The 27,608-nt window shown below is 44.9% G+C and overlaps 1 protein-coding gene and 1 long non-coding RNA gene across 6 annotated transcripts in view; one reads left to right on the top strand and one right to left on the bottom strand.

Moving 5' to 3' along the window:
• TSHZ2 (teashirt zinc finger homeobox 2) overlaps window positions 1–27,608 on the bottom strand; it is a 406,844-nt gene that overhangs the window by 287,298 nt on the left and 91,938 nt on the right. The gene's annotated exons all lie outside the window — the stretch shown is intronic.
• LOC120603833 (uncharacterized) lies at window positions 11,081–15,155 on the top strand. The gene is made up of 3 exons (XR_005653182.1): window positions 11,081–12,281; window positions 13,365–13,689; window positions 14,519–15,155. It is a non-coding gene; the product is annotated as an uncharacterized LOC120603833 (long non-coding RNA).

The raw sequence follows: 27,608 nt of genomic DNA, 5'->3' as shown, positions 1-27,608 counted from the left end.
TGGCTCCAAAGCCGGGCTTCTGGGGACTCGACTGAGATTGTCTCCTCACTGGGTGCTTTGTGTATACCTGTCCCAGGAGCACAGGTAGGTAAACTTGAATAATCTCAGGCATAAATGTATTAGAGATTAGGAAGGGGAAAAAAAAATAGTCTTGGTTCAAATGGGGCCACCCTTGTGTCGCCCCATGCGAGAAATGTCTGTGGACCTCTTGTTCCGTGCCAGCCATTGTGCTGGGTGTGGAAGAGCCAATGAGTGAGAACCAGATCATTCACACACTCCTGGCCCAGTTCTTGGACTGCAGATGGGTCCGGGGGGCGGCCCTATGCGAACACTAACACTGGTCAGTTTGTGACAAGAAGAGGAGGTGGCACTGAAAGCGTTTAAGAGGGGATTAACTGACTCTTCAGGACTGCCGGATTTTGTCACTGTTCAAAAAACACACGCGACGTCGATTCTAGGGCACATTTTTTTCTGGGTATTATGGCACCTTCTGGGTATAGAGGAATGTTTTATTTGCCTCTTAGATATTCCGCACCTCTCTTTAGGACGTCTAAACAGTTCTATTTACCAAGAATTTTTTTTTTTTTTTTAATAAAGATTGGCAGATTTATTCCGAAGGGGCCCATTTTCAAGAAGCTAAAGGTGAAGGTGGGGGGGGGGGCTCTCCTCCCCCTTTCCTTTCTTCCTCATCTTCATTTTCCCTAAGAGAGGAAAAATGGCCTGGACCCCAAAACCTACCCAAATAAAAAAACCCCCAAAAACCGAGGTTCCAAAAAGGTACAGCATCTTAATTCCTCAAAGACAAGGGAAAGGTGCCTGAGGGAAGGGAGGTCCCTGGGGTGGGCGGAGGTGCCCCAGCCTGGTGGGACATCCCCTTCCTAAATAGCTGCCCCAGATAAGAGACTTCTATTTACCAAGAGCGTCGCAAATATATGCACGGCCCGGTCGGACACATGCCAGCAAACGGAATAGGCAGGCGACAATCAGGTACATTTCAGATACATGAGTGGCTTATAAATAAACATTTGCTCCACCAAACAGAGATAAACAAACAATAAATAAGTGGATTTAATACGGTTAGATACACAAAACTATTTCAGGGAGATAAAAAGCAACGGGATAAAGGATAGCCAAGTATGTAGAGAAACAAATAAACAAAATTCTGGAACGAAAGACAAGAAAAAATAGTAAGAAAATTCCTTTCCAGGCGCCGCTGATAATGTCAGCAAGCAGCCCTCTCAGCGGGTCTCAGGATACTCCGAGCCCGCTAATCTGTTATAAGCTATATTCTCTGCAGACAGATGTGCTACCAGACAGGGCATCAGGACCACCTATTTCTACATCCCTGACACCTGACTCTGCAGGCTGACTCTCTGGCAAAGAGGGACTCTGAGGGTTTATCGAACACGCACTCTCACTGCGAGCAACGGCTGACACTCTCAGACCTTGAGTAAATCCCAAACTTGCCAGCTATGGAAGTTGCCACATTGACTTATGCACGGCACCCCCTCGCCCTGTCTCTTTCGCAAGCCTGGATACGAGGGTGACAAAGGTCCGATATCATTAAAAAAGAGTAGGTTATTTGCAAGTCCATTCATATCACCTCAGTAGATGGGGATTTACGTGATATCAAAAATGAACTTCCCATTAGGATGAGCCCTAATGTGCATACGAGTTCCGGGGCCCCTGCTGGGGAAGGGGAGACTGACTTCCTTGGCTGCAGCCTGGCACCTGCGTTTGCATTTTGCACTGGGCCCCGCACACCGTGTAGTTAGCCTTGGTTTAAGGGAACAGCGTGTCGATATTTAGGGCTTTGAGTTTCATCCCCTCTCCTTTAAAATCACCTGTGGGGGGCGGGGGGCACAGGTCTGCGCGCAAACGTCCCATTGAGCTGGCCTGCAGGTCTGTGCTAGGATCGCACTTTGCAGCCCCCTTGAAGTCAGTCAGATATGGCCACCTGACTTGCTTTCACTCCCGAAGAAGCTGTAATTGCAGATGAACATTTTCTTTTTCTCCGCCATGGCAATCGCCATGTTTCAAAGGTTGGTGCTTTATCAGTCTGGGCCCAGAGTGAGAATGACAAGGATCAGAGCCCCTGGCATGAGTACGAAATAAACCTTTGTTATTTTAAGCCGTAGAGATTTGGGAGTCGTTGTAGCAAAACCGAGGCTATGCTGATTGATATGTCGAATGGCTCCTCCTAGCACGCTTTCTGGAAATAACAGATGCTTAATGTATATTTATTGAATGAACGAATGATTTGCTGGACAAATCCAGGTCTCACATAGATACATTATGGAGGCACGTTCTTCCTGCTCAGTAAACTCTGTTACACAGTCCTTTTTCTATCAAACTATCATCTCGAGCTCTTAGTCTCTCTGATTGAGCTCATACGTCTCTCTTGACTCTTTACCTCCCGCACGGGCTCCTCTTCGTCCTTCCTATTTCTTTAGTCCTCTCTTTATTTTCGCTTCTATAGAGAGCTTTTGAAAAGCACACGTACGTGGGCGGCTTCTAAACCTGCAACTCAGATCCACTCTTCTCTCCATGTCATCTCTTACCTTCCACTGTACAGAATCTATTTATTTAGATGTCTGCTGGCATCCGACTTAATACGCCCAAAATGGGACACGGCATCATCTTCCAGAACCACCGACATTTCCCCGAGCCTCTGCCTCCACCTATGTGTCAGTGGCACCACCAACCCTCAAGCTCTTTCTGTAGCTTTATTTTAGGTTTCGCAACTGCTTTTAAGGTTTTTATTTTCGTTTTTTTCTGTCCCTAAACTACAGTATCTCTTGGACTCGCCACGGGGTCAACTCCCGCCCCTTCCTCACCCACCATATTTCCAGTGCCCCTTATCTTACGTCTCGATGGTGCTCGCAGATATCGACCTACCTTCTGTGCTTATCACATCACTTTTTATATTTTTTTTATTACGTAACTAGATCCTTCTTATAGGATAACGGTTCTCAACCAGCATGCCACCGAGCGTCGATTTTTTTCTTTTAGGATTCTGGACCGAAACCCTCTCTCAGATGGAACGTTGTGTCCTGAAGGTCGTGCTGTGAGGGGCAGAACCGCACCGTGTGGGCGCAGCCGCTCTGACCGGAGCGGGCGGGCTCGGCTGGATCATGCGTGGATACTGGGCCGTGGGCGTGAGGGTGAGGTTAGAATGGGAAGTACAAACTAGGCTGCGCTTGTTTCACGGGGCCACGACTTACCCAGGGACAGCTCGGCAGGAGTGGTCACCTCAACCACCCGCAGAGGCCAGGCCATCCACAGGATTGAGTGAAGGTGATTGAGTGTAGGTCACGATAAACTGAGGGGTACCCCAATGAAGGGAGCAATACCCGCAGCTCCGGCTGGCCACGGTCGCATGGAAACATAGGCCTAGTGAGGTGACATGCTGTGATTTCCCCAAGGAAGCTACAGACAGGGATTTTAGGTGAAAAAAAAATTCAAAAGAGGAAACTAATTTTTAAAATTAAAATAACAGAACATTTCGGTAGGCCAGGTTCCGCTTTGCAGGCTGTTATTTTGAGATCTTTGAGTCTAAAGAGATGAGATGAGATCCCAGGACAGAGTCCTAAGGAGCTATGACATTTATGGGGTCATCTGAAGAACAGCAGGGGAGAAGGGTAGTCACAGAGGAGGGCAAGGGGCCTGGCACCAAGTCCCACTGCATAGATGGGGAGTGAGTTTCTAGGACTGAGAGCTTCTGGTTCTAGCATAATGAGGACAACAGCAATAACAACCAAAGAGCGATTCTTCTAAAAGGGGAGACGCCAATAGAACATCGTTACAAACCTGAGACTAAGGAAAGGGAAGAATCGAAGGGTTAAGTCCATTCGGGTGGGATGAGCACAGAAGAGAAGTCACCGGACAGATGATGCAATTAGAAAAGCACCCGGCTTGGCCAAAGGCCAATTGAAAGAGATGGGGTGTGAGTGGGAGGGGAGGTGCTACGGGCAGGGGGAGGGATGAGATGAGGACTTTTTCAAAGAGGGCGATGACGAAGGACAGGGGAGAGGTGAGGGTGGCTTCCAAAGGAAGCGTATATGGGAGGAAAAAAACAGAGAGATAGGCGGGTGATATGAAATTGACACAGACACACCCCCTCAGAAATTACTAGTTGACAATAGATGAGCACTTCTTGTGGCCCCATAATTTACTCGTTGACAATAGGTGAGCACTTCTTGTGGCCCCATAATTTTCTAAGAACTTACCTCTAACTCATTTAATTTCCATGAAACCCTACAAGTGAGGTACTATATTTACACCCATCTAAGAGGAGGAAACTGAGGTATGGAAGTGCATTTATGTATTTTAATTGCCCATCCATCCATCCATCCATCCATCTGGCCCATCTATCATCTAATAGTCTATCACATTCATTCATATCTATCTATTTCATCTATCTATCTACTATCTATCCATTCATCTATCATTCATTCATTCATCCATTGTTCATCTATCTATCCATCTAAGCACCTACTATCCATCCATCCGTTCATCCACTCATCTATCCATCCATATCCATCTATTAAAACAGATTTAAGAATGTTTGTAAGGAGAGGAGAGAAGTCAGGGGAAGGGCAAGAATTCAGAGGTCTCGGAAGTACCTCCAGCTGGAAAAGATAATGCAAAAACTCAGAGAAATGTCGTGAGCCCACTGGGGGAGGGTGCCAAAAAGGAGAGCTGAATTTTCTTCAGAGACTACAGGGAATAAAGAGAAAGAAATCGATGGTGTGAAATTATTGGCAAACAGAGACATTGAAGGAAGAGACTTAACAGCCTCTTTGCTTTTGTTCCTTAAATAAATCTCAGCGCCTTGGGGCTCTGTTGCTCTCAAGGATGTGACACAGAGTCTCGGTTGTGGGAGAACTTAAATGAATCATAAAACAGGTTTTGGATATCGAGGAGAGATTAATCATCTCGGAATAAACCAAGGATGGATTATTTCATATCTTTGGGTTATGCTCAAATATGCATCCAACCCCACCAGAATACTGGAGCCATATGGAATCCTTTCTGGTGCACCTGGTCACAGAGCCTTCCCAGAAAGGATGCTCTGAAGCCAGTCTCCACTCCTGATGCGCTGAGATAATGCTCAGAACTTGTCAACTGTTTCTGCTGCCCTTGGCTTTGCGAATCACGCGTGCCCTCTTCCAACTAGAATGGCAAACACCCAGTGCGCCCCCTCAGGGTGATTTGTTTTTAAGAGTTGCAGGATATGGAATAAGAATACAATCTGTTCGTTTAAAAAGGAAATCTGCACCCCCCATGTGTGTGATTTACATTATCCAGAGCAAGACACGTAGCACAGAGAACTGTTTTACTGCCCTTATAAAGGTGGCAGCGTTTTCGCATACAAGGAGGCTCTATACGTTTTTGTTGGTTTATTCTAACATTGTGGTTCTCAAAATGAGTGGGCATAAACATACGTTGGGATGCTTTTAAAAATTTTCAGTCGCTACCACTAGAATTTCTGAATAAGTCAGAACCAAGGTCTAGAAGTCTACATTTTAATCCAGCTCCCCAGGTGAACCTTAAATTATATTTCTAAAAACGCTTCTACAAGTCTTGAAGAAATCTTTTCCTGAATTGATTGGTAAAAGGTGCAGCGGTCTGGCTTGGAGAAATTAGCATTTGCAAAAGCCACACTTGCCTTAATTGAAAGACAAAGGGACTCAAGTGGGTCAGGAGAGAGGAGTTTCTGAAAGAGGATTTCCTCCCAAGAAATTAGAAGAATTTAAATCGACAGATATTAGATAGGGGCTTCCTACACGCCAGAGACGAAGAAGAGGCGCCCCCCACCTCCATCCATGATCTGTTGAAGCATATGTATGGTCCACACGCGTGCACAACACATATACACACATGATCCGTGATTCTGACAACTATTTGCCCTCGCTTGCATTTCAGAACTTTGGCTTATTGTCCCCGACTTGTCACATGACAAGTCCTGATTTTGGTTAGGAAAATGCAGTCAACAAAAGTATGCTTCAAGGGAAACTGAGAATACGAACCAAATCTGCAGAGAAAGAAGAGACCTTCAGACTACGAGATACGAATAACAGCTAAGAGGTGAGGTTGCATTTATTATATGCAAGGCGCTTTTCTCAGGAATCCTCACAATAACCCGAGGAAGCAAGTTCTACTATTATATCCATTTTACAGTGAGGCACAAAGAGGTCAGAGTAACTGGCTCAAGGTCATATGGAGAAGAAGGAACTGAGCCCCTGGGATAGCTCCTAAGTTCATGCTCTCGGCCCCTGTGACATACTTGAAGGCTTCTGAGACTGGTACATGGGGACCAGGTCTTGAAGGAAGAGTGGATTTGGGCAGACGGAGACCAGTGGGAAGAGGGCCAAGTCACTTGGTTGTTTACAGTCCAGGTCCTCTTCTAGGCACTTAGAACATCGCCGGGAACAGGGTCTGCAGGGAAAAGCAGTAGGGAAGACACGGGGAGACAACTGCCTCTGGGACATTTTAAAAAGTGTCAGAAGAACATGTGGGGTTAATGTCAAAGAGCGGTCAAAGGAGATTAGATTAAGATCCTTGGGCATTTGTGGGAGAAGGGACTTTTCTATGGTCTCTAAGGTATCTTTAAATCTGTGGTTCTCAATAGAGAGAGATTTTACCCCTTAGGGGACATTCGGCCATATCTGGAGACATTTTTGGTTGTGAAAATGTTGGGGGGGTTGAGTGCTCCAGCTGTCTAGTGGCAGAGGCCAGGGATGCTGCTGGCCATTCCACATCGCACAGGATTGTCTGCACAGCAAAGAATGATCATGACTCAAGGGTCGATCATCCTGCTCTGGGTCGATGTAAAACTTTGCTTTCCAGGCTTTTGAGCAAGGAATGACATGGACAGAGGTGAAAAAAAAGGTGTTGCGAGTTTTGTGAGGCCACAGTAAGGGCTTGGGGTCTGCAGGCATGCGGTGGCTCTAAAGAGAAGCTCATGTCATTCTTTCGTTCTTGGGCACGATTTCATCACCTGGCTCTTCCTGGAGTGACTCCACTTTGAATACTGCCTCCTAGAATGTAGGAATCTTTAACCAGATGTGACTTGGTCCTTTCGCATTAGGAAATTATTATTCTGCTGGTGTCAATAATTAACCTTTGTCGAATAGGAACTCTTCCCTGGAGAAGACCCTGGCTTCTTTCTCCTGGAAGAGACCTGTGCTCGAAGGGTGGGATTCATCTTCTCCCCAAACATGCACCGAAATGCTAACAGGACCAGGCAACCGAGTTGCTCTGATGCTTTGCATATTTATGTCTGAGACCTTCGCCTGAACTGTTACTTTAAAAAAGAAGGATCAGTTCATCTTTAAAAAGAGGTGATTGATCGCTGCCAGTCGGGCATTCCTTCATTCTTGGCTTCCTCTTAGCCTCCGTAATAAGTTCTTCACGAACACCAGTCTGCTATTAAAGAATAGTATTCATCATAAGCCAAGCAGAGAGGAGGCAGAATTTGATGGGCACAATACCATACTTCAATCCACAGTGTCCTTTTTGTTCAGCTCGGTCCGCTGCGTCGTTAACGTTTGAGAAAAAACACACAAAGACTTTGGTAAATATTAATCAGAGATGCACAGCCTCTTTCCCCACTCAATTCCCCATTACTGGGCACTCCAGGTGATAACATCCTGCTCAACCTCTTATTTGCTTAAAATGCAAGTGGAAAGTGCTCTCTGTAAATTGCACATACTCTCAGAGGCCTAAGTGGCCTGTAACAGTGGGGAGACCTTCTTCCTTTCCTTCCTCAGCCTTCCTTCACTTAGTGTTCTTCCCGGTCTTCTGGCATCTGAGTGTGAGTCCAGCCGCTGGCTTGACTGCTTTTCTGATAGGTTATAACTTTGGCAGACTTGTTCAGATGACTCGAGACATGCAGAATTAATAGCACGTGTGCCCGACGGTCAACCGATCCAGCCGCCCACGGATCATGGCACCTCTGTAGGGTGCAATCTCTTTGAACTCAGAAGTCTATTTCCTTCCACTTCAGATCTCATCAGACCATGCAAATTGCCATCAACCTTTCCACACTGGCTGAAGCAGGTCTGAGTCATGGTCTCCCTTATTATCAGCGAAGTCATTAAAAGTCCATCAGATCAATTGGGCTTTGACATAACATTAAAAATGTTCCTGGGTGAAATCTATTTCTCCACTCCTATAACTGGTGTAAGTTCAAAGAGACACTCATAATGAAATCGTGTCCCATCCGCGTCAGCTCCTCAAGTTAACAATGAATATTAAAATCTAGGTGGCAAGAGCTGGATTCATCACGGAACATCAAAATCTGAACCCAAAAGGCCACGAGAGCCGCTAGCTTCATATAAACAGCAAATATTCCATCTGACCATGCAGAGGTAAGGGGCAAATCTTCATCACCTGCTTCCCGGAGGCTAGCTCAATCCACTGATGAGCCTGAAATTATCGGCAACAGAATAAAGGAGCGAGATGATTTTTAACTAAGTTTTTCATTGTGCTGGAAACAAGTTATTCTGTACTTCCGTTCCATCCTGTTTTACAGCTAGGCTGAATCTCTGCTTTTCCTAGAAACTGGACAAAACGTTTTCCCCAAATGATGCCTTCTTGGCTTCTATATGACACTGTGTCTTTCTTCAAAAAAAAAAACAATCAGCACATAAATATGTATTAGGCATTTGGCACATTTTAATTTTGTGAAAGGGCCATTTATGAATTTTTCCTTAAACATACCATCAGAGGGCTTTCTTTTTTTTTCCTGAGAAATACCTTGTTATTTCTGAGCATTTGAAAAATAAGTTAGAGGTAGCATTTGAGAAACAAAGATAGATGTAGAACCCAAAGATATCTTGTTTTGCTAGATGCAGGCAAATCAAACCAACAAAAGAATTATGCTTTTCGGTATACTCAGGAGGAATAATTCTTGCATAGTAACTGCTCGTTAGGTTACTTCTTTCTGCCCTTCCATGTGAGAAGCTGGGCCTCCTACACCATGGCTTTGAAACTTCTTCTGTGCTTGACCCACAGTAAGAAACACATTTGATATTATGAACTAGTACACATGTGTCTATACGTATCGAGAAACTAGTTAAAAAATATTACTTCCCTTTCTACATCCAAAGTACTTAGAAATATTCTCTTCTCTTCTATTTTCTTTAAAGGCTAGTCATAACCCACAAAACTGATTGGACTAATGGGTCTTGATTCACAAATGTGAAGAACAGTGCTCTATCCCTAAGTTATACAAGCTGCTCACCTCAAAACCCAAGACGTGTTCTGCGTTTTGAGTTCTAGCATAATGACTTTTTTTTTTTTTTACATACTCATTAACAGTGGCGGCAGCCACTCATGAAGGATTTGCGTGAAACACTAAGTGTGGACCCCAAAACATGTTTTCAGTTCAGAAAGTAGTAGATATCCTTCCAGTGTTACACAGGTTGGTTGTACTGTCTGTCACCTGTACCCTTCACTATTCATGGTTTTATTACAGCATTTTTTTCCCCTTCCTTCTTTTCCTTTCCTTTTTTAAAATTAAACACACACACACACACACTGCAGCACCACACACACACACACACACACACAGGAGAAAAACCCATACTTCAGGTCTCCATGAAAAAAACTGACAAATATTTCCAAATGTACAGATGCTTCAGCATCCTGGAGTGGACACAGTGACGCCCCCCACCTCCCAACTTGAGTCACTTCTAATGCAGATGTGGCGTGGAGCAGATAGATGCTTTCTCTGGTCAGGGAATTCTGATGTTTCTCAGCTAAAGCTGCACACATATCGTCCATTATTTATCTACTATAGAAAATCAGTTCCCATCAGAATGCAATTCTAGAGGGAAATTTCTCATTGCCTGGAAGGTTAGGTTCTGGAAACTTGCCATAACACCATTAGATATTGAATAGAATTTGGGATAAAGTAGGTATATTTGGAAACCAGCCAAAAGATTTAGTTATTTATTATTGCAAAAAAGATGCCTTCGTGGAGCTAGTTCAACAATGAGGGCAACTTTCTAATGAGGTTCCAAAAGAGGTTATTTTCAAATGGAAAATAAAATGTAATGACTTCAAAATTGTAATCAATATTCACATATCTGCTTCATACATTTGACTTTCACTTCTTTTTTTCATATAAGATGAAATGCTTGAACTTCATCACGGATATGACCTCTACAGGAAATTCAATGGGAAAACTATTTGAAACTCTGTGTTGCCAAAACAAATTGATGATGAATTTTGCAGCTCAGTCCTTGGATAGAATTACAAAGTATATTAGCAAAAGAAACAAAAGAGGTGATTACAATATGATTCAACAGAAGATAATAAAAAAGAGGAAGAAAGTCCATTGAACCGTGCTATTGAACCTCTAGGGTATGGCAAGCTATCATTTCTGCAAACTCTCAGAAAGTTTTAAAGCCAAGAATGAATAGAAGTCGGATTAAGGTAAAGATTTGCCTTAATTGTACTCTTTGAACATCAAGAATACGGATGCTTTAAAATGCAGAACATTTTCCTGGTTTCGACCAAGAAGAATGATGGAATAGTAAGAGTTCTTAAGGTTACTGGCTCCCCCTGAGATTTGCAAGGCAATAGGGAATAAATTGATGTAAATGATAAGAAAAATCATCCCTCCCTCTTTGTTCATTATCAATGAGCAAATATTATTAAGTTGATAATTTTGGTGATGATCTGAACAGGTTATTAAGTATCACGAATTATTAACCTAAAAGTTGATCAGAGCTGTGACAATAATTCAAGTCAATGGGATCTTTGGGTTCCTAATGAAATACCCAGTCGTTGACAAACATCTCTGTCAGAGATTTTAGGACATGAATAAGCAGAGACCACAGATGTCCTGAAGGAAGGGAGCAACATTCCTTGCTGGATTACAGGAAATTAAAAAAACAGATATCCGTGATCGAAATAATGGGAGATTAAGTAGACAGAGTAAAAGGTGCCAATGGCTATGGGGTATTCATTTTCTCTGCACCCCCCACCCCTTAATATTCCATCGATTGTTTCAGAAACCTCAAAAAGATTGGGAAACAGCCATGGATTTGTCAATGCTGAGTGTGCCTCCGGCAAGGGGAGTTGGGCATAAAGCAATTAGTCAATGGCTCTTGGCCAGGAGCACGATCTGTTCCAATTATTTTGCCTTAAGCAAGGTGTGTGTGGAAGAGTATTTTGTCCAGAGGTTATACAATAAAAGGCAGTGGAATGTGATTTAATTTAGAAAGGACAAGGAGATGATGGGAGAGAAGGGTTGGGGGTGGGGCCCCAAGCAGGCAGAAAGGTCTGATGGGCTTTGACCCTTTTGTGAAATCGTAGCTACCATCCCTGGGAACGTTGACACAAACAAACCACGAATCCCGGCTGTCAGAGAAACTGAAGACAAACAGATGCCCCCTCTCTGTCTCTCTGTGCATACCTTCCCCATTGCAGGCTTCCTGCTAAAACAGGGACGTGCCAAAAAGCATTATCCTGTGGTAGAATTTCCCCAAATTAAAGTGACTTCATTAATGAAGAGTTTAATGACATATAGTAACTTTCTCTTTTTTTAACCGTTTCATGCAATGTGAGCCCCGAATGCCCGTGGAGGAAAGAAAGCCTCAGCCAACCAGGAATTTAGACGTTTGCAAAACCAGACAGGTGGGTCAGGACCCGGGCAGCGACCTGGAAAGCAAGAATGCAGAAGCGCTTCCTTCTTGAGAAATGGGGGTGGCGGGTGGTGGTGAGGTGCGTCGGAGGCGGTTTGCAGAGGAGGTTAAGAGGGCCGGCCCCGGCATCAGAGTACGGATCCGAGCACCACCTTTCCCCCTCTGTGGGACCTCAGGCGTGTGACCTTATCTCAGTGAGTCTCCGGGGCTAATAAGAACATGCACTTCCAACCGCGGCTGTGGGCTGGGTCCAAGTGCCCGAATTTCCAGAAGCCAGAGCTCAGCACGGCCTCAGCCCAGTGCCAGGCACCTCGTGTTCGGTCACTAGGCAAATACTAAATGGGTGCCTTCCAGGTCCCCTTTACTGTTCTTCCAGACAGATCTTTACAGACTAGTCAGGGGAAATGATAACAGATAGAACAAACAAACAAAACATTACACACGATATTTTCAGACAGTAATACATACTATTACTAAAATGAAACAGGAAGTGGTGCTAGCAAGTGAAAGGAAGTGAGACAAGTTTTATTTCAGATGCGAAGGACCAGGGCAGGGTTCCGGCTGGAGGTCAAGTCGAAGCTGTACCTCGGAGAATGGGCAGCCGTCGCGACAACGAACGAGGTAAAGACTATTCTGAGATGAGAGAATTTCTGAAGTGAAGGCTCTCCGTAAATGCGGGGTGACGATGATAATAATGATGAGTGTGAGTTTTATTATTAAATTGGGAGTTGGGACATTCAAGAACAGCTCCTATGAAAAACGTGCCTCTGAGGGAAGCAGCGGCATCATTCACAGCTTGCACCCCACTCAGAGGTGCTGCCCGGGATCGCTTCCCCCTCCGCCCCCCAAGCTGGTGCTCAATCAAGAAGCATCATTTCATCAGTTCGCAGACTCACTGGGAAGGGGGTTGCCGTCCGTTTGCCCCCGAGATCAGAATTATTTGGAAGACCACGAGATGGCATTGGAGGTGGTCCAAACACACGGGCACAGACTCATGGGCAGTTAAATCATACTAAGGCATAACAGTAAGTAAATATGCCCAGAGAGGGAATTTTAGCCATCCAAGGACACAGAAAAACCACAACGCTGGCCTCAAAACTGCATTCCTCATATCTCTAACCCATATTCTTACGCTATAGGATAAACTAAATAAATCAAGAGACTCTGGGGATACATCAGGAATAAGCCTGCAATAAATTCCATTAAACTTACTTGTCAGTGCCTTGCCTGGAAACGTCACTTCTTTTTGGAAATTAAAAAATATTATCGAATGCTGTGGAGATGTGGCAAGAACTGAGAAGGAAATTCTCCCCAGAATTCCTACTTAATTTTTGAGGAGGCTAAATAATTGAAGACAATTCAGTTTTGTGGAGCTCTGTCACATGTTGGATTCAAACGGGATAAAAACTTTCTTTTCTACCCGTTAAACATTTATGATTTTATTAACTTAAAAATGGTATGCAGCTGCTCATCTCAGTCTGTGTGAGTTGCTGAATGACTAATTTGTAACACAGTGCACAACGCAAGCACTAAATAAATATCAGTTGAATGAATAAAGAATGAATGGAATGGCTTGGAATCTCGTAAATTTGTTACATACGGTAACTATTCTTTTTGAGTGTTTTCCATGTGCTAAATGCTTTACACAGATTACCTAATTTACTACCCAAGATGTAGGCTTTACATCTTTTACATATTTTGTAGATAAATGAGCCTAGTCTGAACGATGTTCAACAGTCGACCAATATTTATTAAGCACCGACTATATGCCAGGCACACGCAGCTAGTAAGTAGCTATTTAGGTCTGTCTGATTCCAGTGGCTATGCTCTTAACCATAATGCTCTGCTGGTTCTCAGTGGAGATGCTGGAAGCTGAGTTCACTGGACTCCGAATCTGATTTAGCTTCCCACTGATTCTAGAGAACATCAGTGCCAGGCGAACAAGGGAAAATGACGGATTCTCGCTGTATACGTCCACATCGTCAGCCACGCTATATTTCTACATGTCCACGCATGTGCATCTAAAAAGGTACACGCTTCACGGTCTGACCTATGTTTTTCATTAAACCAACAAGCGTTTTTATTACGACGCGCAGGCCAAGCTTTAAAGCGACAGTTTTCCATCTGGTAGCCAGACATTAGGGCACATTTTAAAGCAACTAACTGGACACACTGCTTGGATCCCTTGGGCCAGACTGAAATAGGGCAAGTGTGATCTGGGAGCCTTGAGGCAGCATTTTCTGGGCTGAGAGATAAAGGCCAAAGGAGATGGGATGCTCTTCCCCTCTCTGCTTGCTCAGGAAGTTGGAGTTGTTAGTAACGGCCGTGTCGGTTTTATAATGGGAACTTGGTTCAGGCATCTCAAACTTTTTCCTCGATGGGATGGGCAGCACCCCTTTGTTTTGATTGGGAAAAATCATGGGACCAGCGTTGGGGAATAAAATACAGCAGGAGAATTATTACTGCCCCCAGATGGTCATCCAAGTGCGTTTAAATCAATGGTTTTCAAACAGGGGCAATGTTGGGTCCCTCCTCCCCCTCCCCCCGGGATACGTGGCAGTGTCTGGGAATATCTTGGAGGTGCGGCTAGCATCTAGTGCGTACAGGCTGGGAATACAACTATACACTCCACAGTAGGACAGTCCCACACCCCCAGGAGAGAATTACATGGTCCCAAACGTCAGTGTGAGATTAGAAAAACCTGGTTTGAATGATGATGATGATCTTGATCATGATGACACAAACCATTAGAATTCCTATCCATTGAGTGATGTCTCAGGCCTGCCTCTTTGCTAAATAGTTGTCATTCATTATCATTTAAAGCTCACATGAACTCCCAAATTGCCTTTATTTTACAGAGGGGAAAACGAAAACCCAGGGCTCTGAGATCTGAAGCAACTTGTCCAAGGTCACAGACCATGAACGTGGCAGAACTGGGATTCAAACCCAGAGCTCTCACGCGCCGGCCCACACTGCCTGGCTTTGCTGGGCCACTGGGGTCTGAAGACCGTCCCCAGGCTCATTTGAGAAGGCACGTGCAAACGAAGACTCTGAATCCTCTGCTGAAAGGTTGTCAACCACAGCTCTAGAAACTGCACCTTCTCCTTTTTGTGTCTTTTTCCTGGTGAATGATGAGTTAATGATCCTCTGCTCACTGCTCTCAAGCTGTAACCAGTAGACAGTGCTCCTCAACCCAGGCGAATTGGACTCTCAGGGGACATTTTCAGTTGTCACGGCTGGGGAACGAAGGGCAGGGAAAAACTACTAGTGTCTAGTGGGTAGAGGCCAGGAATGTTGCTAAAGACCATGTAGAGCACAGGGTGAAGCCCACGACGGAAGCTCATCTGGCCCCACACGTCAGTAGCGCTGAGGCTGGGAAACCCTTTGCCTTCTCTACAAGCGGTCGAGGCGGAGTGGGAAACCTGGCCTGGGAGAGCGAGTCGGCCTTCGACGGCGTGGAAATTATCTGTTGTTTTGCCCTGTCGTCCACTCACCCGCTTGCCCGATCACACTTGCCCTATTTCAGTCTGGCCCAAGGGATCCAAGCGGCGTGTCCAGTTAGTTGCTTTTAGGGACAATAGCTCTGATCCTGGTAATGGCCCTGATCCTCCCTCCGAGCCCACAGTCGTAATCTTGACGTAGGCCCCTCCCAGCTCCAGGAAGGCACGTTGGGGACGCATCAGAGCATCCCGCTTCTCTGGCCAAAGTGGTTGGCTGTGTCTGGCACCAGGACAGCCAATCAGATGTCACGAGATGGTGACTGGAAGTTCTGCGAGAGAGGCCAGATCCTTGAGTCTGGACCGACACTCGAGAGGATGTGCAGCTGGGCTGCTGACGGCCATTTGGTCACCATGAGGACAGAGACTGCCTCGAGATGGAGACAACGCGGCAGAAGTAAACCAGAGAGATTTAGAGAGAGAAACCAAACCTCCGATATAATTCAAGGCCTTGAACTAGCATTGCCTGAAGCTGGTTTATCCTGGACTTCTGATTTACATGAGCCGTAAATTGCCTAAGCACTTAAGCCATTTTGGGTTGCATTTTCCACCTTCTGCAACCAGGAGAGGTCTAACTGATACCTTGTGCTCTGAGGTCATGACAAAGCAAAGGACTCTCCTTGAAGAACAAAAATTAAGCGAGATCCGCACATTCCTTTGCATTCTCTACAAGAGATTTCATAAGGCAGTATGTAAATCCGGGGAAAATTCTGAAAGGCAGAATTTCTCCTGACAACAGGATATCTAACTGAACAGCCACCAGCTATTCACAACACGAGAAAAAGCTGGCAGCCCTGATTTCTGGAAGTAAGGTACAGAGAGCTGTGGGTTTCATCTGTCTTGTCAAGAGTCTAGGTATTCTGAGAGAGCAGCGGTGTTTTTGACGCCCGTTCTCATGCCATGCGTGATGCAGCTGTGGGTGTCAGGCTCTCAGCCGACTCGCGTGCAAAGCGAGCGAGACGGTGCCAGGCACTGCACAGCACGGCCGGGGAAAAGGCCCAGGGATGTACTCTTGGGTCAGTTTGGGAGTTGAACTGGGAGTCACCTGTAGGAACTTCTAGGGGGAAACATTCTAACCGGCACAGAGTTTGGCACCTGCGCATTGAACTTTCCCAAGGTGCAGAATCCAGCAGATACTGTTCAAGGCCTCTCATGGCAACAACGTCCCAAGTGTGGCCCGCACACCGGAAGTGGCAAGCGAGATGGTCTCAGGTGGTCTGTGAGCAAATGTTTAAAAAATCTTAATAGCTGTGACACCGTTGTTCATGAAAACGCAAATAAAAACATACTAGCATATCGAACGAAGGGTTTAGTGACTTTCATTGCACAGTACAAGGGTCAGCAAGTGTTTTCTATAAAGGGTCAAACTGTAAATGTTTTCAAATTTGTGAGTCGGTCTTTACTCACTTACTGGACTCTGCTCTGTAGTGTGAATACAGTAATGCATGGGCCGGCCATAGTCAGCCAGAGTGCTATGGTTTTGTTAATCCCCGGCTTAATGGGCACTTAAGTGAAAAAGGAAATGAGTAAAAATTAAAAAAAAATCTTAATGCAAGTGGTACAAAAGATACAGTAAAAATTATGAAGTAGGTCGGAGATGGTTGAAGACTGGCAAAATCTGTATTGGGTCCTATGCTTTCAGTATTATTCATGAGTGATGATGATGATAATGATAATAACAACAGATCATTGAATCATTTCTTCTTTTATTTAGCATGTGTTATTTGAGTATTTATATGTGTCGGAACACTGCACAGAAACACTGTGATTTCAGTTGTGAATAAGACAGGCATGGTCCATCCTTGACTCATTTTGCTATGAGTTATGAAGGAAATGGTTACTGACAGGAGAATAATGAAGGCTTCTCTGAGGAGGCAACATAAGCAAAGTCCTAAGGAATGAGAAGAAACCAGCCTTGAGAAAAGATAGGGGCTAGCATTCTAGAAAAGAGAGAAGAGCATGCATAAAGCTCCCGGGCATAAAAGAGCTTCATGTGCTGCTTCAGGGTGCCCGGGGCCCACAGGGAGAGTGGAGGAAGGCAGCCCCACCTCGCGGGAGGAGCAAGCATGGGACGCGGGAGGCCACGGTGGAAGACACGGGAACCACAGAAAGGCTTTCAGTGGAAGGGGGACTTGAGCCCATTTCTATGTTAATACTACTCTTTCTTCTTTGCACAGTGGACTGGAAGGGGATGATGGGCACAGGGTTTTAATCCGAAAACCATAGCAACAATAGCATCTGCTGTTGGATGAGAGCTTATTGTGTCAGATCGGTGCTCATCACTTTGATCATTACTCATTAGATTCCCCAGACGACCCACTGAAGGGGGACAGATTTCCATTCTACAAAAGTAGAAACTGATGACCTGAGAGGCACATCAAGATGGTCATAGCTGGTGAGCACCAGAGCCAGTATGTGGCCCACGTCTGCGTGATTCCAAGGGTCAAACTCTTACTTTGTATTTCGGGGGTTGGCAAACTGTAGCCCAAGGGCCAAATCGGGCACTCTCCTTGTTTTGTAAATAAAGTTTTATTGGAAAACGGTCATGGTGATTTGTTTACATGGTGTATAGCTTCTTTCCAGTTGAGTAATTGCTACAGAGACCCTATGACCTGCACAGCCAAAAATATGTACTATCCGGCCCTTTACAGAAAAGGTTTTCCAAGCCCTGGTCTATGCTATACTGACACGAAGTTCTTTCTTGACAATTAGAACGTTCAAATGAACACGATATGACTAGAATGCTGCATCATCGCTCTCACCATCCCACAATGTCACTGCTTCTCAGGTCCTTTTCTCACGCAGTATTTTATTTTATTTTACTTAGGACTTAAAAGTGATATTAAAAAAAAAATACGACAATATACAATTTACAATTAGGAGAGCAATGTTTCTAAGAAGTGTTTCAGAAGGAACTAATGACATAGCATGTGACAGTCAGCATCATACAAGGGAATATAATTTCCTTTTTCCCATGGCTAACATCTGTCCCCCAGGTAATGCTTTGTTTGTTAGGCTGTTTGTTAGCAACCTACACACTTTCTTCGTCAGACAGATGAGAATCAACAGCTAACTCAAAACGACCGAAGTTGAGGGATGAAATGCCGTCGGTGGCTGGGGCTAAGGTACAGCGCGAATCCCGGCTTTGAATGATGGCAGAAGCTTTAGTTGACACTTACTTGACTCAGTTTACCTATCCACAGAATGGATGTGACAACAAAGAATGGTAACTAGGTTGGCTTCCAATTCTACCAAGGTCCTCTGTACGGAATTAGAGTTGACGTCAAGAGGCTGTCCCTTGGTGACAGAGCGCGAGTGTTTAGCATGCTCTCCGATCGTTTGAGCTACACTATAATGAAGTGCTTTATCCACGCTAGGTGGAAATACAGTGTTTATAACAGCAGAACCTCATTTCCTCCCGGAAAGGGAGTTGGGATGTTTTTGCTTTTCCCAAAATCTAAGTTAAGGGAATGGATGGATCTTCCAACACATGTGATTGCTTCGCACCTCACATATAAATATATTGCAATATTTAATGAGAAAAACCAGAGGATAGTTGGATTATTTAAGTCGTAGGCAAATTTTAAAAATGATTTAAACTCCCTTTTGAACGAAGGGGCTTGAATCGGTGGCTTTGCCCTCAGCTTACCGGGCGTGGGATGCAGACTTCGGAGACACACCTGGTGACCACACACTTCCTTTCAGGGGACCACGTCTTGCCCGGCCCTCATCCGCACATCCATTATCAATGACGCCATTACATGAGCACCTCCCATGCTATTTTTCTTTCTTTCAATAAACTCACTTCTTAAACAAATGTATTTGAACAGTCAAGTGTATATCAGGACTGACAGTGAAAATCTAGCGATAATAGCTACAAAATTGCCAGCTTGATTTGGCCCTCAATTTATATGAACGTCACACATTACAGTAAATGCATTACAATTAAATTGTTAAGAAGTTCATCTGCGTACCATTTAAAATGCCACTGTGCGCTCTTCTATATTCCCAAGGGAATATAAAAAATTCGTACATGTAAACATTTTATTTGATATGGTAAGCATTTTATTTGAATTAAATATTAAATGGTATCGAGTGTGTATGCGTGTTTTGTTATATGAAAACATGACATGTCTAAAACAAACCAGCAAACAAAAAGTGGAATGAGGCTGCGGAGGGAGTCTACAGCGCTTCGGCTGAGGAGTGAGCAAACACAGCGTTAGCGACTTGTTAGACTCGTTACTCACGCAGACCAGAGGCTCGCAAAGCCTTTGTTTGTTCTGCACAGGCAAAGAAAAACGGTGGCCTCAGGTTATCTTAAGATGCTGAGGAAGCCACCCAAGGTGCACCTGTGCTGCGTGGGCTTGGGGTCCCTGGGGAGCAAGCTGCTTTCAGCCGTCCTGCCAGGCATGGAGGAGGCAGGGCGACTCAGCCTTACAGAGGTGATCTCTGCTCCAGCCCGGGCCAAGGTTCACGATGGCACTCCACTCTGCTCGCTAAGCCCAGACAGACCGGCCCTGTCCGCACTCCCGGGAGAGCCCCACACCTGCCTCAGCGGGGCCTGTGCTCGGTCTCCCCTGACTGGAAGGTTCTTTCTGCTCATCATCTGGACAGACTATTCTCACTCTGTGGGACTCTACAGTGTCACCTCATCAGAGAGTTCTCACACGGCCCTGAGTCCTATGATCTAACATGTTATCTTCACGGCTTTCATCGCTGTCTGAATAGCGTATTTATTTGCTTATATGGCTGATGTCAGTGTCCCCAACTGGGCTACAGTTTCCTCAAAGGCAAAGTTTTCCTTGGTCACTCAACGCAGGCATATTCCGCTCTCTTGTGTCTTTAAGGACATTTCTTTAAAATGTCCATATTTTCATTTCACATAGAATAATGACATTTATAAACCTGCAGTTTGCTATGTAATATAAATATAAGAGAATGTAATGATGTCTATATTCAGTTGTTTTTGTGTGTACGTGGGCTTTCTAAAGTGAAAGGCACCTATCTGTTTGGAGACTGCCTTTTAATCAAGCCCTTTAGTGTCATCTATGTGTTTTTATAATTTGCTTGCTGATATAAATGTTTTGTATGTGAAAAAGTTATCTGGGGTGTTACACAGAAGACTTGCTTAACCTTATAAAGTTGAATCATAACCATTGAATTTTAGAAACAATTAAGGGATAAGCTTATATAATAGGTTTAAGTGACCTTCATATTGGTCAACAGCAGGATGTATTCTGTGAATGTTATTATTTTCAATTAAGAATTAATGTTTAACATTCCCAAATTATGTGTTAAGTATTTGCTATAATTTATAAAAAGCATTTATTTTCAATGTTTCTTTAAATTTTAAAAAAAAGGCTTATATTTTAAATGTCAAAAAAAAAAATTATCCCCAGTGCCAAGCACTGTGCTTGGCACGGGTCAGCAGCTCCACAAGGATTTGTTGAATAAATGAAGGATTTAGGAAGACTGGCTTTTCAAGCCCTGGAACAATCCAGATGCTCTGTTCCCCATTCTGGCACAAAACGTGCGTTGCCTTTTCAACTTACTCGCCCGCCTGGAAGTTAAGGAACTCAGTTAGCAATAACGCAAGCCCATTCCTACACCTGTCACCGCTGGGTTAAACGAGCTCACTTATTATTATTTTTTTTCTCTGGGCTTTGCTTGGGCCCCGTAGAGTGCCACGTGTGTTTTACGAGCTAACATTTATTTTAGACACTTTGGCCCATTGGACATGATCTCGTAAGCCTGAACTCCCGGCTGACATGCTGTTGAACATAGTGGGGAGATTTAAAAAGGGCGGAGCGGAGTGGGTCGCAGCGCGGCGTGCCAGAGGCCAGGGAGGAAGACACTGGGCCAGGCGGGCGTGGGTGGCTTCCCATTGCTGCTCTCCTCTGTGGCCACGAGCTGCTGGGGCGACGTGTAGGCCCTGCACGCCCTGCCCGAGCCCGGCACGGGGCGCAGAACGACCCAATCTCCGTCCCTGGAAGCTGAATAGTGACATTTCCCAAAGCCGGACACTCTGGTCTAGGTGAGGGGCAGTGGGATATTCTGCATGGAATCCACAGGCCTCGGAAATTCCAGAACACTCTCTTCCTCAGCTAGGGTCTTCGATTAATTACGGAAGCTAAATTGTTGCCTGGCATAAATCAGACGCTGAAAAAAGGTCATACCTCCGTTCACAGTGGAATTCACATGGGGGCAAAGGGAAGGTTTTAAGGGTTTCTGAAAGCCACAGAATCTCCAGTTAGATAGAAATCTTTTAAACATTTTATTTATTCATCTGCACTTGGAGGCAAAGCTGTCAATTGCACAGAACGAAGACACCTATGAGTTGGCATTTAAAACCCACAGAAAGTTAACGGCAGTGGGATGAGGGGTTAAAGCTGGCATCCTCGGCTGGACTCAAATCGAACATTCGTTCTATACCAATCCTTCGCTAGCACTGGAAGGACAGACACGAAAGGGTCCTTGGACCTTCCTTTCATAGAGCTCAACGGCATCGGTCAGCAGCTTCCCGCCACGGCGAGGTCCCTGACGTCTGTCTCCCACCCTGGGAGACTGTAGAGGCCGTGAAAAGTGTTCTGTCCACTTCTGAATTCCTGGAGTTTAATCAGTGTCTGGCACATAGTAAGTCTCCAATACGAATTGTAAATGAGTTAAAATAGGCCCCAGTAAGTACCTGCCCCCCTGCTCCACAAAGCGCCCTCTCCAGCAGGAAACCCATAATAAGGGCAGATCAACAGGTGATGGAACCTGGAGCAGAGCTGTGTTCAGGACATTACGAGACAAGAGCGGAGGAAGCCCGATTCGCTGGACTAGATGAGGCCATGAACGCTAAGGGAATTTCAAAAGGTCAAGCCAGACAGAGGGAACAGCTTGGGAAAGGCCTGGAAGAGAAAAAGTATTTTGTTCCTTTTCCTTAGCTTTAGTTCAAAAATTACCAAGATGGCCTATTATCAAAACAACAGGTACAAAGACTTTGGCCAAGCCAAATGCCAAAGGGATTTACCTGTTCTCAGGTAAATCGAGACAGAAGAGACAGAGGTAAATAGCCAAGCCTATGACGACACATTACAGTCATTTAGGTCCATGCCGAGCATCAAATCAATAGACCTACTACTTCTTTCTCTAACTAGTCAGATGAAAACATTAAAATATACGTAAGAAAACAAAAAAAGAAAGTCCTCTCCGAGAGCTGTACAGAGAGCTGCAAGGCCTTGCAAGCCTCCGTTCTGGAACCTTTTATAAGAGACACAGGTCAGAAGCACATTATGAACTAGGCGACACGCTCAGCAGAGGGAGGAGGACCCACGATGCAATTAAAACTTCCATCTACGATCTTTAGCAAGCGTGTCGATAGCTGGAGACCGAGCGCTCGGCTCAAGAAGTCTAAGCTCTAGGGAGCTGAATGTCAGACTCAAAGCACCAGTCATCCGGGTCAGGGATCCCAATCCTGGATCCAAAGCTGGCCATGGAGACGGCGGAGGGACTAGAGACAAAGGGCTAACCACCTTCTTAAGCAATGACCTGTATTTAGGAAGCTCTGCCCTTAGGGCGGACTGGTGCAGGTGTGGCCTTGGGAGGTGAGCACTCCCAGAGCAGCCGCTTGTTAACTGGGAAGAATTTCCCTTTCCCAGTTGAGCTCTGTTCTCTTCATTCATGTGAAGCTACTTCTCAGAAAAGGAAGCGAGGCTGACCTTACGCACATGCGGGTCCCGTCTCAGGAACCCTCTCCCTCCAGACGGCCACATGGCTCGTTTCCTCTTCCTCTGTCCCTGTCTCAGCAGTCTTTCCTGACCACCCTGTCCAGTGACGACCCTCCACCCCGACACCTGACTTTTCCTCTACCAGTCTCCTTGCTTCGTTTTCTCCTCAGCATCCACATCCTATGCACCTTGCACGTTTATCTTTACGTTCCTTCACTCCAACTCGAAGCGCATACGCTTAGGCAGGAAGACCCTACTGTTCGGTTCACTGCGATGTCACCAGCTTCTGGAAGAAGGACGGGTGGAGAGTCAGGACTGATACGGCCGCCTCTCACTGTCATGGTATCGCATGACCACAGGGCTGTGAAAAGCGGGGGCATTTCCAGCACAAGAGTTTCAGTTAACAGAGTACCATGCAAAGCAAGGGCTGCCTACAAATAACCGCTCGGATGAACAGAGCTGTTCCATACTCCGTCTGGATGGGCTGGGCCGCCAGGTGTGTTCGTTAGTTGTCATATATAACACACTGTTCCTGACGGGGAATTCTCTCCACAGGCCTGTATGGAAGACCAATAAGTTGGATGCTTTTGGGGACAACCCAATTCAGGCCATGCTTCACTATTCAAAGAACTGGCACCCCCTTTAAGCCCTAACAGATTGCATCTTAACCCCAGATGACTGGACTGAAAGCAGATGACCCAGAGAGAGCCGGACCTTGGGTAAGGAGAGGTCGGAGAATCTGAGTGGAAAGATGGAGATCTTGAGAGAGGGAAAGGCCCGGAGAAGGAACTAATGACCTGCAGAGGCGAGGTCCATGGAGGTGGACTGGGCTCTGCCCGTGGTGATGCCCAGTCCAGCCTGCCTTTGTTCCTGGTCTGCACGTCCTCCCCACACGTCCCGGCTGTCGTTTGTCAGCTGTCACTGCGTATGCTCCTTCGAAGTGGGTTATTCTTCCTTAAGATCCAAAGAAGCTTGATTGAGACAAGCAGCAGGCACCCACCGCTGCCCGGCCACGAGACACCGAGAGACTGAACGGCACGGTCACCTGCAAGGATACTGATGCCGGATGGAGAAGTCAGGACGAGGACTGGCTGGAGACCAAGTGTCATGGGCTGAATGTGGTCCCCAAACTCATATGCTGCAACCTAATCTCCAACGTGATGGCATCTGGAGGTGGGGACTTTAGCGGCGATTAAGTCATGTGGGTGGAGCCCTCGTCATGGGATTTGTGCCCTTACGAGAAGAGGCCATGGGAGCCATCTCTCTCTCTCTTTCCACTATGTAAAGGTACGATGAGAAGGGGGCATCTGCATCCCAGAAGACAGCTCTCACCAGAGCCCGACCATGCTGGCACCACGACCTTGAATGCAGCCTCCAAAACTGTGGGAAAGGTCTGTTGTCGATAAGCCACTCTGTTCACGGTTATTTGTTATTAGAGCTCAAAGTGACTAAGACACAAGCCCAGGTCACATGCCAAATGACCCCAGGCCTTTGGAGGCACCTGGCCAGGTTCGCTTTACCTGGAGAGAACTTCGAGGGGCTCTAACGAAGGTCTGCCTGGTCTGTGATGCAACGCCCGCAGCTGGGGTCCCCGAATCCCACCACTGCTGACTCATTCTCGTGCTGAGAATTACTTGGGCCACTCAGAGAGAACTTAAGGAGCCCTGACTCTGGAACGTACATGACTTCGCGGCTAGTCAGCCTTTCTGCCCCTGAATCCTAAGGGACAGGGTGAATGGGAACATGAGCTCTGGCCCACGTGGGTGTGAATCTGAGCTTTGCTACCTACCCTGGGGAAAGTCTTGCTGTCTTTCAGGGGCCACGTTTTCTTAGCTGTAAGATGGGAATAATAACATATTACCTAATGGATGATGTACAAGTACCTGACGTGAGGTCTAGCACATAAAGTAAATGCTCAACAAGTGACAGACTGAACACACAGGCTTTGCCTCACTTTAGAAACCGAGACACTGCCACTAGCCGGCCACTGCTGGCGTGTTCTCCCACGCGTCCACCCAGAGACAGCCTACATCATTCCCGAGATTCTCCGACAAGCCAAAGTTGGAGAGGAAGACAGAGGAAGGAAGGAATGAGAACAAAGGAATGAATAAATAAGGACAAAGGAAGAGATTGATAAAATATAACTGTAAGCACAAAATTAAGAGTTAATCGCACTAAAAAATACAGGCTTACCTATAACAGGATACACCTCATTAACCAAACAGGTAGAAGTTTAGTCCACCAATGTGTCATTTGTTCTCTATGTGGACAAAAGCACCACCTAGATCTTAGCTAATGACATAATCTTAGGTTGTGTCTCAACCTAACTGATGCAAAATAGTGAAAATCTTAGTGGAAAAGAAAAAAAAAACTAAGACCACTTGAATGTTCAAACTGCTTTAAACACTCTTTAATATGATCCCAGCACAAAAATAATTTTGAGTTCTTTGCAATTCATCATAAAGCAGTTTAACCAGTATGTAAACACTTGTTCATGATTCCAGGGCCTAAAATTAACCAGAATGAATGAAATGAACATCTTTAGAGTAATTACTGTATATCCCACCATTCTTTGCTCTTCCTGAATTTTAAGGTTTTACCAGTTATGGAGGTGATATTATTACGTATGATAAATTTGATTAATGTTTATTCTGTGGCAGGCATTATGAAAAACACCTTACCTATATTATGTTATTTAATTTTTAATAATATCTTATTAGTTTTTTTCAAACCAGAGAAGTCTAAAGAACAAAATAATAAAAAAGCTTATGATTTCACCTGAGATAAATCAAAAGACATTAAACAACAGAAGTAGAAAGAAAAAAGACAATAAAAGCTTATGGTTAAAAATTCAAGTAGAACGGTAAGAAAAGTTATTTAAAAAAAAAAGAAGACATCAAAGCAGTCCCCTATTCTTTCTTCTTAAAGGTAAACAACTACGAATCGGAGGTTTTTATGATTTCTTCCAGTAATAATAAAAGAAACAAAATTCCATACCTTCTCATTTGATTTGTTCTTCAAAACAATCCTCTGAAGCCAGCACTATGGCTGTGCCTGATCTACAGATAAGGAAACTGACTTCAATCAGTTAAGTGATTTGCTTAATGTCTCAGAACTGGTAAAAATGACAGAAACAGGATTTGAGCCACGTTGGAAACGTGTTTGATCTTTTTATCAGGTAAGCTGATCACATCTGATAGTCATCTTTTGGCTTTGTGATCTCGGAAGCAATAAAAAAGGGGTGGATCTGGCGAAGAAGAGATCACTGGCCTTGGCCACATGGGCCAAACCAGGACAATTCTGAGGCTTCGAAGTAATTTTTGCAGGCATATTAATTCGGAGACTATTCGCAAGCTTAAATAACATGTGGCAGGCTTATAAGCACAGATGTTGCTCCACTTCTGATGAGGTTATGCCTCAATAAACCCATTGTAAGTTGAAACTATCCTAAGTTGAAAATGCATTTAATACACCTGACCTACTAAACGTCATCGTTTAGCCCAGCCTATCGGAAACACACTCATAACACTTACATTAACCCACGGCTGGGCAAAATCATTAACGCAAAGCCTGTCCTATAATACAGTGTGGACTGTCTCATGAAGCTTATTACACATATCATTTTTGCGCCACCATAAGGTTGAAAACCGTATGTTGAACCATCCTAAGTCAAGAAGAGTCTGTAAATGTTTACTTACTTGCCCAGGGAAGATCACATTTTGGGACCCTCAAGTAAAAGTAAAATCGATAATGTACATTTAGGGGCAAATTGACAAACACAAAGGCATAGTATTCAATTAGTTACTGGGCTCTGGCAGAGATTCCTCACTGTAAATGCAAGAACACAGTAACAAAGTTCAGCTGTCTACCTACATAGAAATGGGGACTGGGATGGGGAATCTGTTTGATCTGCTCATTTCACAAGTGGACGGTTAGGGAGTTGGTCATGGTCATCTCTTTGGTCAGTTGGAAGCGTGGGGAGAACGAACTGGCCTCTAAACCCACTTTGCTGCGTTTCCCCCACCCCCCGCCCCCGAATTACCACCACGAAGTGTCAGATCTCTGGCCTTGCTTCAATCTAATCAAGCAACCCTGTTTCTAATATTGCTGTCAGAGAAGAATTTAAAGTTTAGTGAAACTATCCAATACAACGTTTAACAAGATTTGGCATGAACAATTTCCTAGGAATTACTGCTTTAAGTACCCAGCAGTTTCACATAATGGACTTTGTGATTTCATAGATGAAAGCACAGGTTTTTCACCCCCACATAAAATCAACTCTCTCCAAATAGATTCTTTAACATTTAGATAGCTTATCATTTCCAACTCTGTTCGGCATGCTCTTCGGAGCTGCCATGTTGGGGAAAGGCCATTTATGAGGGAATAACCCGGTCACAGGAAGTCCTTAAAGAGGTTTAAAAAAACGGTGAGTCCAGCTAACACAATGTTTTCCAAAAATAAAGTACTTTTGCTAAAAATGTAAAATTAACATCAAATGAATCTCTCTTAAGAAGCTCTGAAATGGAGATGACTATCTTCGTGGCATATAGTAGGTACGCGATGCAATCAGCCTGTTCTACACAGGTAATTACTTTTACTACTAATGGTGCCTCCCACTCAGCGAGAACGATAAGAGGCTCCAACCCTACTTAATCACGAGGCTTCTTCATTACTGCTCCACCACCTACTGGGTAAAACAATTCACTTGCTCTACTCAGTAACTCTCGCAAATGAGAAAA

This window comes from Pteropus medius, unplaced genomic scaffold, assembly GCF_902729225.1.
Source record: "Pteropus medius unplaced genomic scaffold, Ma_sr-lr_union100, whole genome shotgun sequence".
Lineage (NCBI taxonomy): Eukaryota > Metazoa > Chordata > Mammalia > Chiroptera > Pteropodidae > Pteropus > Pteropus medius.
This window is presented reverse-complemented; position numbering and strand designations above follow the sequence as displayed.